General features: G+C 37.3%; 1 pseudogene; it reads right to left on the bottom strand.

The window, feature by feature from the left end:
• Positions 1-588: 588 nt before the first annotated feature.
• Positions 589-2,643, bottom strand: LOC136379495 (phospholipid scramblase 1 pseudogene; annotated as a pseudogene).
• Positions 2,644-8,312: the final 5,669 nt, after the last annotated feature.

Below are 8,312 nucleotides of genomic sequence, written 5' to 3'. Positions count from 1 at the left end.
ACCTTGCCTCAGGCACTAAAATAGTTAGCTTGCTGAGCAAGAAAGCAGCAGCCCCAGATAGATGGGCAGAGCATCACTTGGTAAGGGGTTTTTTGGATGATCCTGGTTGGGGCACATGTGGGAGTCTGTCTCTCTGCCTCTCTGCCTTTCACTCAATTAAAAAAGAGAGAGAGAGAGAGAGAGAGAGAGAGAAGTGACCATATGTTTCTCTTCCCATCCCTCTCTCTCTTTCCCTCTCCCAGACAGTGGTTTGATTGGTTCAAGCATTGGCCCAGGGTGCTGAGGATAGTTTGGTTGATTCAAGCATCAGCCCCAGACAGAGGTTGCCAGGTGAATCTTGGTCTGGATGCATGTGAGAGTTTGTCTCTATCTCTCTTCTTCTCACTTAAAGATAAATAAATAAATAAATAAATAAATAAATAAATAAATAAACAAAGCTTAAATTTTTCTTCTCTCTATCTCCATTTTCATCACTTTTGTTTAAAACACTATATATATATCACACATAGGTTCTTTTTTTTTGCCTGAGAAGACTTTTATAACCTACAACCACACTCCTGCTAATCTCTATTCTTTGCCTCCATTCCTTTATAATAAACATGAAGTCAATGGTAAAGCCTGGACAAGCATCAGAGCTTTCATTTTCACATCAAGGTCTAAAGGGAACTGGATTCCAAAGTTATTGGCATCTATAAATCAAAAAACCAGTCCACTGCCGGGAAATTGCCAACCACATTTTCTTCATGAAGAGATTTAATCTCAAAATCAATGTCTTCACATCAGTTGCACATAAGACATGGCTTAATAATTTTTAGCACATCCTCTCTTCTCTCCATTTCATAATCTGCTGGTATACCACGAGAAGTGTGAATTTCTATCTCCTGAAAGCATCAGGGGCAATGGCATCTAACACACCTTCGTGGTATCTCCAGAGTTATGAATCCTCAAGATAAAAACAGAGAATCCCCACAGCAATTTTAGTATAGAAATCACTACCTTCCACTGCAAAATAAATCTTCCAGATCTGTTCTTAATTTCGTATTTGATACTAGTTTCAAAACTTGTTAAGACTTCCAAGAAGCTCAACTTGCTGATAAATTAGTCTCTGATCTAACTGACTTAAATATTCTAACTGAAGTGGAGAGTCTGAAGGAGGTAGTGGTGTTGGCCTTTATGGTAATGCTGCAGCTTCACCTGGCTGATTATACACTGGCTGATGTTGAACAGGAAAGTCCACCGGACCAGCACTTGAATAGCCAGGTGATGAGACTGAATAAGCAGCCTGGGGCCAGGATCGTCTGCCTGTGTCCCAGGACAGGCAGCCTGGGGACAGGGGTAGCCAGCTTGTCCTGGAGGTCCTTGGAATGCTACTGAAGGCTATTAAGGAGGATAGCCAGCCAATAAGTTTATTCCTGGGTGAGGACCATTTATTAGCAGATTTTGTTTATGATTTAAAGAGTTCTGTGTCGATGGCTGTTCTGGGGCCGAGCTGGGTGGTGGCTCTGCTCCCATGAGCCCCGGGGAAGCCCTGCACAGCCAGTTAGAAACCTGCCATGAATTTACCAGGAAAGAACCTGCTTATACAAATGGGCTTCCTAGCTGGTCTCAGCCTGTGCCCTCAGGGTCCAGGTAGCTGCTGGAGAGTGGGAAAGCTGCAGGTAAGCCCGCCGGCTTCCTATCTGATCCTATTGCTCCATCCACGCCAAAAAAATATATCAATTAATTCAATAATATTTATTTAAAGCAGTGGTAGTCAACCTAGTCTCTAACGCCCACTAGTGGACATTCCAGCTTTCATGGTGGGCTGTTAGTGGAGCAACCAAATTATAAATAAAAAGATAGATTTAACTATAGTAACTTGTTTTATAAAGATTTATTCTACCAAACAGCGAAAATCTGACATAAAGTACTTGGTAAGTGATTATTATTATATGTTTTAACTTGCTGTAACTCTGCTTTATAAATTTTATAAAGTAAAGTTACTTCCCTACTTTATAAATCACCATTACTGTGGAACCAGTGGGCAGTTAGAAAATTTTACTACTAACAGAGATACAAAAGTGGGTGGTAGGTATAAAAAGGTTGACTACTCCTGATTTAAAGTATAATATGTGCTAAGGACTGTTTCATCAGTGGGAAGTAGAAAAAAATGACAAAAACTCAATTGTTATAGAACTGCATTCAAAGTGAGAACTGCATACAAATAAACAAAAGTAAATATGTATAGCATAGCATGCCAGATGGTGATAAGTACTAAGGAGAAAAATTAAGTGAACTCAAGCATTGGAAAATTCCAGATTTTGAAAAGTCAGCTGTAATGTAAATAGAGTGGTGCAGTCCATTTTACAGCAGACAAAAGATTATAATATCTTTTAGTGTAATTAGTTTATATCATTGCACACCTTAACATATTTCTAATGAGTCCCATTAAAGTCTAGAGTAAAATCTTACATTTAACCTCCTGCCTACGTTACCAACCTCTCCTTCATCCTAGTCTCCAGAAAGTCCCATTTATTTTCTCAGCACTGAATGTTTCTACCTCAAGGCCTTTCCTCTCCTTGGAACAACATTCTCTCTCTGCTTGCTCACTTTCAACAGTCTCTTATCAGATATCACCTCATAAGCGATGCCTTTTCTGGGCATTCTATCTCAAATCACAACTGTCTGACAAGACATATTTACCTTATTTAGTCCCCGTATAGAATCTATCACAATTATTTTAAATACATATTTTCCTTTTCATTTTCTGTCTTTTACCACTAGAGCATATGCTACATGTGAATACTTCATGCAGACAGTTCTGTGAGTCACTGCTTCATCCTTAACTCAGAGTCGTCCCTGGCTTGAGGAAGCACTCTGTAAATACTTGGTCATTGATTGATTAGATGGATGATTATAAATCATTCAGAAAAATGTATTGAACACACACTGTATGCCAGATATTGGCACAATTTTTGACATTTACTGGGTATTTAGAGTATAGAATAATTATCCTATCTTATTCAGAATTAGAGAAATATGAAATTCAAGTGATAAAATGACCTTAAAAATGACTTTTTAAAATCCAACCTTTCCAGGATACTGAAGCTAAAGGATGTTGAGTAACATATTCAAATCACATAACTTAAAAAGTACAGTAAAAACTTAACACCAGTTGCAAATATCTCACTAGGAATACGTTGCCTCTTACATGATGGTAATGTGACAAGAATGTGAGCAGCAAAATGTCGCAAGGTTCCAGATTGTTGTAAATTTAGGGAATGTTCCCACAGGATGCCAGATGATATATATGTTAAATATAGAGTACATATTTTTATAAATTTATGTAAAATTAATAGGTAATAGCTTTTATTTGTTGTTTTGTGCAGTGAATCATCGAATGGATATCCTTAAAGATCATTGTGAGGATCACATTTTCAACTAGACCATGTGGGTTGTGGATGTCCAAGGACAAAGCTTTGAAACATCTAAAATTTTATGCTTAGACTACATTTGATTCAAGGATTGACCATCATTATCTCCTTTGTCTCCCAAGACCTTAGCAAGTAAGATACAAGATTTTTAAAAAGTATAAATATCAATCAAATGAATGTGGTTAGGGGAGCAGCAACATATAGAATAGATTCCAAGAAATCTCTGGTATGTGATGAGTGGGGGTGTACAGCTGAGGAAGGGGATGAGGAAGGGAGCACAGCCTGCTGTGCTCACAGAAGGACACACGGATGAGGAAAAACCACTTTCTTTGGAGAATCCCAAGAGTCTTGCCACTCAGAAATGCCAGGTGCTTAGGAAGCCAAAGGTTACAAATGAGACTAAAAAATGGGCGATAAATTGACAGTTAATATAAATATTTGACTGGACATCTGGTGTCGTATCTCGCCAGCTAAGCAAACTTCTAAACTAAATGAACCAAAGGTCTCGTAACGTAGCCAGATTGCCAGTCTGGAGGTGGCATTTCAGAAGACTGAGTAGGCACCTGCCTATTCCATTGTGGGACTCTGTACATGCAAAGATATCACTGTGGCTTTTCAGTTTCTCTAGGGAGGAAACTTTGGTTCAGTTAGGGGCAATGAGATCAAAGCCTGGAATTTAATTGGAGAAAAAAATCTAAAGGTTTTCATTGAATTAAATGCAGGTTTGGACTACTAGGGTCACCTTTTTCACCAGTTAGTAAAGTGAAGCCAATGTAAAGCAAAGCAGAGCCTAGATCCAGAAGGAAACAAAGTCCTAATTACCTCAGAGAGGACCTGGCTACAGAGGTGCCTTTATTTAAAGTTATCCATGGAATTCAGAGAGTAAATCAAATTCATATTTTGTTTAATAAAATGTTTAACATCACAGAAAATATTATACTACAAGATCATTTTTAGAGTTTACTTTTGTTTTTCCAGAGTCTTACATAAATGGGGTTTGGTTTGGAGAGGGAAGGTATTTAGAGATATGAGGTAAAGATATGTTTCCATTTTTACTGCAGACTTCTGTGGTTTTTTGGGAAACTTTTGCTTACATTTATAAATAAAAATATTTAAAAAAATAAAAATAAAACATTTTATGGAAAAAAGTTAGGTAATACAAGAGCTGAGAGAGATAAAGAAAAACAATAAATCTAAAATATAGGCATGAGGCAGTTAGGAACACATTTTTTTAAAAAAATGAGACTATGGAGAAAGAAATGAGGATGCCTGAGGACAATGCTATCTATACTTTGCCATAACATTGTGATGCTGGAAACAAGCATAAGTTAAAGAAATTAGTCCACCCTTTGTGTTACAGAAAATGACTTATTGCAAAGAAACATCTTTCTTTATATGACTTAGATCAGACTCATAGATGCCCCTTTGTCAACCTATGACAAGGATAGACACCCATCCTCTAAATTCCCATTCTTTGCCTCCTAATTATTAGCTGACTGTTTCATCCCCACTGATAAGTCAGAACAAAATGTTAGTTAGCCATGTATTGGTTACACTTCCTTCCTCTAGGTCACTGGCTTTTGATTTACCCTCAGTCTGAGCCAGTAGAGGACTCCTTCTAACCTAAGGGTAACTGTCTCTGATCTACCATCTTTTCACAACCACTCTCACTCATCCCATCTCTCCCAACCTGCTTTTTTCTAGCCTTACTTCTTCCAAATGCAAAGCCCTTTTCTGACTAATCTTTGAGGTGTTGGCAAAGCTTATGGCCCAAGCATTCACCCTATTGCCATGGCTTCCCTTCCCTTATTGCAGTAGTCTCTCCTCCCTTGCAATAAATTCTCTCCTGACCTAACTCTGATTTTGTTTCTCATGGATATTAATTAAAAATTCAAGAAGAAATTATCAACTCTAGAGAGAGGCTAAGAAAAAAAAGTCAGAAAGAAGAATTCTTAGCGGAATTGAAATCAGCATACAGATTGACGTGTAGAGGAAGAAGGGAAGCTTGCAAAGTTTTCAAAATGTCAAACTGATGTCAGAACAAGCATGCCAGTTGCCCACACGAAAGTCTTCTTGGATTCTGCAATACAAAGTAGGGTTAGAGATAACAGCTCAACCCAGGATGGGAAGAGGGAAAGCAGGGCAGTGGTCAAAGGGGACACAAAGCCGGAGGCTATGGGACAGACCTGTAGTCCACGAATGAGTGATGGCGGGGATCACCTGGAGTGTGTGCTGATCCCTTTGCAAGCTTCCTTCCTTCCTCTACACATCCCCTTAGAGGTGGGGGATACGGTCCAAGACCCACAGTGGGTGCCCGAAGCCACAGATAGTCCTGAACCTCATGTATGTATGCATACACACACACATATGTATGTATGTATATTATGATATAAATAAACATGATAATATATATAATTCTCTCTCTTTCTCTCTCTCTCTCTCTCTCTCTCTCTCTCTCTCTCTCATAACAGATCTGATAACCAATGTGGCTTCCAAGTGACTAATAGGTTGGAAGCACACACAGGGAAATATACTGGACAGAAGATGATCCACGTCCTGAGGGGAACGGAGTGGGAAGGTGTGAGATTTCATCCCACTACTCAGAATGGCATGAAATTTAACACTTACAAATATTTTGTTTCTGGAATATTTTTGTTTAATATTTTCAGACCATAGTTGACCATGAGTAACTGAAACTGAGGAAAACAAAACTGTGGATAAGGGAGGGCTACTATACTGTGCTGACTCAAAGTAGCACCATTACAAAAGTCAAAATCCAAACGGTCAGCTCTTGTTTATGAAAATATCTATCTATCAAACCTCTCCTTCCAGGCGTCTAACACAACAGCAACCTTAATCAGAGATTCAACATGTGCAGAATCTAAAGTTGTACAGGAGCCATAAGGAAGAACACCTTTTAGGCTGCTATCCTCATGATCTTACTTTTCAGTAAAAGTGGTGAAAATTAGGCACAAAAATTAATCTTTCCTCACTGCTCCTTAACACTGTTAGGGCAACTCTACAGGGCTGTTTCTATCCTTTGTTGTGAGGCAGTCATTCTAGAAAGAGTGACATAGAAGCTAATTTTAATTACAAGCATTTGCAGCAATCAATAAACTCATTATTATCACTATCATTATCATCCTTAGTATTAAGAACAATGGCAGCAGAACCTTTGTTTTCAGATCTAGTGGATTAGCCTAAAGCAGTAATTCTCAGCCAGTAGGTAGAAAGAGATGCTATTCTTGGTAGGATGCGTAAGTAGGTGGATGTTTGTCATAATATAGCTAATAATTCCAAAAAAAAAAAAAAATCCACTTCATGTATTTATATCCTTAATGTCCTTAAAGTTTACTATAACTGATAGGTGTAAATAAAAATCTGTTCATTGTGGGTGATTTAAATTTTGAAAATTTAGGACTAACTAATTTGAGGTTGATTTAAAATTTTGTAATATAGTCATAAAAATATATGTGTGCTGTAATCTTGAAGTTGCCACACTGCTATATAACAGGGTTTATGGGAAATATAGGAATTTATAGTCTAGGTGTATAAGCAATGTGTGCAGAAAACAGCCCGAGCTGTTCTACTGTATAAAAAACAATCTGAGTGTCTGAACACCACAGTCACAGTGTGTTTGAAGTTCATTGCACACCTATTTGTTTTGTTGTCTGGTAATGCTTTTTAGTTTTTCAACAAACTTTTTCATTGATAATGAGCATAAAAGGCATAAGTGCATGTTTATTTTTTTAAATAAGCTTTTAAGTTCTGTTTCTCAAGAAAATTAATGATGCACATGTAATTTGTAATGTGTCAGCATTTACCATCTACATTTAGAGTCACGGTGATTTCATGGACTGAAAAACAGAAGATGTCAGAATTCACTAAAAAATTATCAGCATCCACTTCAAAAGTTAATAGCTGCTTTAAGAAAAATTGCTCAAAGGAAGTAATTTAAAATGTACAGTTATACAACTCTATCAAGCATAACTTTTCATTAAGATTAAAAGAGTATGCTTATAAATGAATTTCACTTATTTTTATAAACTTATGAAAATGTGAAATAATAGCTGTTAGTGGCCTGGTTCTACCAACTGTCATACTTTGTAAATGGTTAAATGATGCCAGTGATAGATGTTATGATATGCTATCAGCAGAAAATCAATTAATTCCAATAATGGTTTAATAATATCACCCAAATAATAGAATCAAAAATGAAGTTTTAGTAAATTCTGTCAAAAATGAAACATTTGACCTTATTTTTAATCAACTTTAATAATATATATATATATATTTGTATTTTTATGAAGTGAGAAGTGGGGAGGCAGAAAGACAGACTTCTGTATGCGCCTGATCGGGATCCACCCAGCATGCCCACTAGGGGGCGATGCTCTGCCCATCTGGGGCATTGCTTCATTGTAACTGGAACTATTCTAGTCCCTGGGCCAACATTGCTCCAATAGTGCCTTGGCTGTGGGAGGGGAAGAGAGAAAGAGAGAGGAGAGGGGGAAAGGTGGAAAAGTAGATGGGTGCTTCTGTGTGCCCTGGCCAGGAATTGAACCTGGGACTTCCACATGCCAGGCTGATGCTCTACTACAGAACCAACCAGCCAGGGCTTGAAGTGTAATATAATTACAATAAAATTCACCCATTTTAATTGTATTGATAATATAATTTGATACATGTGATTCACTTAGGTAACCACCACTGCCATAGCGAAGACATAGAATATTTCATCATCCCGTCAATCAGTTATTTAGAAATATTCTACAACAAATTCATAATACAGGTATAGATAAAAAAATTATTACGCAAATTAGTAACAATCATCTATTTTATCCATACTACAAGTTAAGATGTTCATAAATGAAATTTTACTTATTGTACAGTATAATCTTT

The sequence above is a fragment of the Saccopteryx leptura genome, chromosome 8 (genome assembly GCF_036850995.1).
Source record: "Saccopteryx leptura isolate mSacLep1 chromosome 8, mSacLep1_pri_phased_curated, whole genome shotgun sequence".
In the NCBI taxonomy this organism is placed as follows: Eukaryota; Metazoa; Chordata; class Mammalia; order Chiroptera; family Emballonuridae; genus Saccopteryx; species Saccopteryx leptura.
Note: the sequence above shows the minus strand (reverse complement) of the source record. Positions and strands in the feature narration are given on the sequence as shown.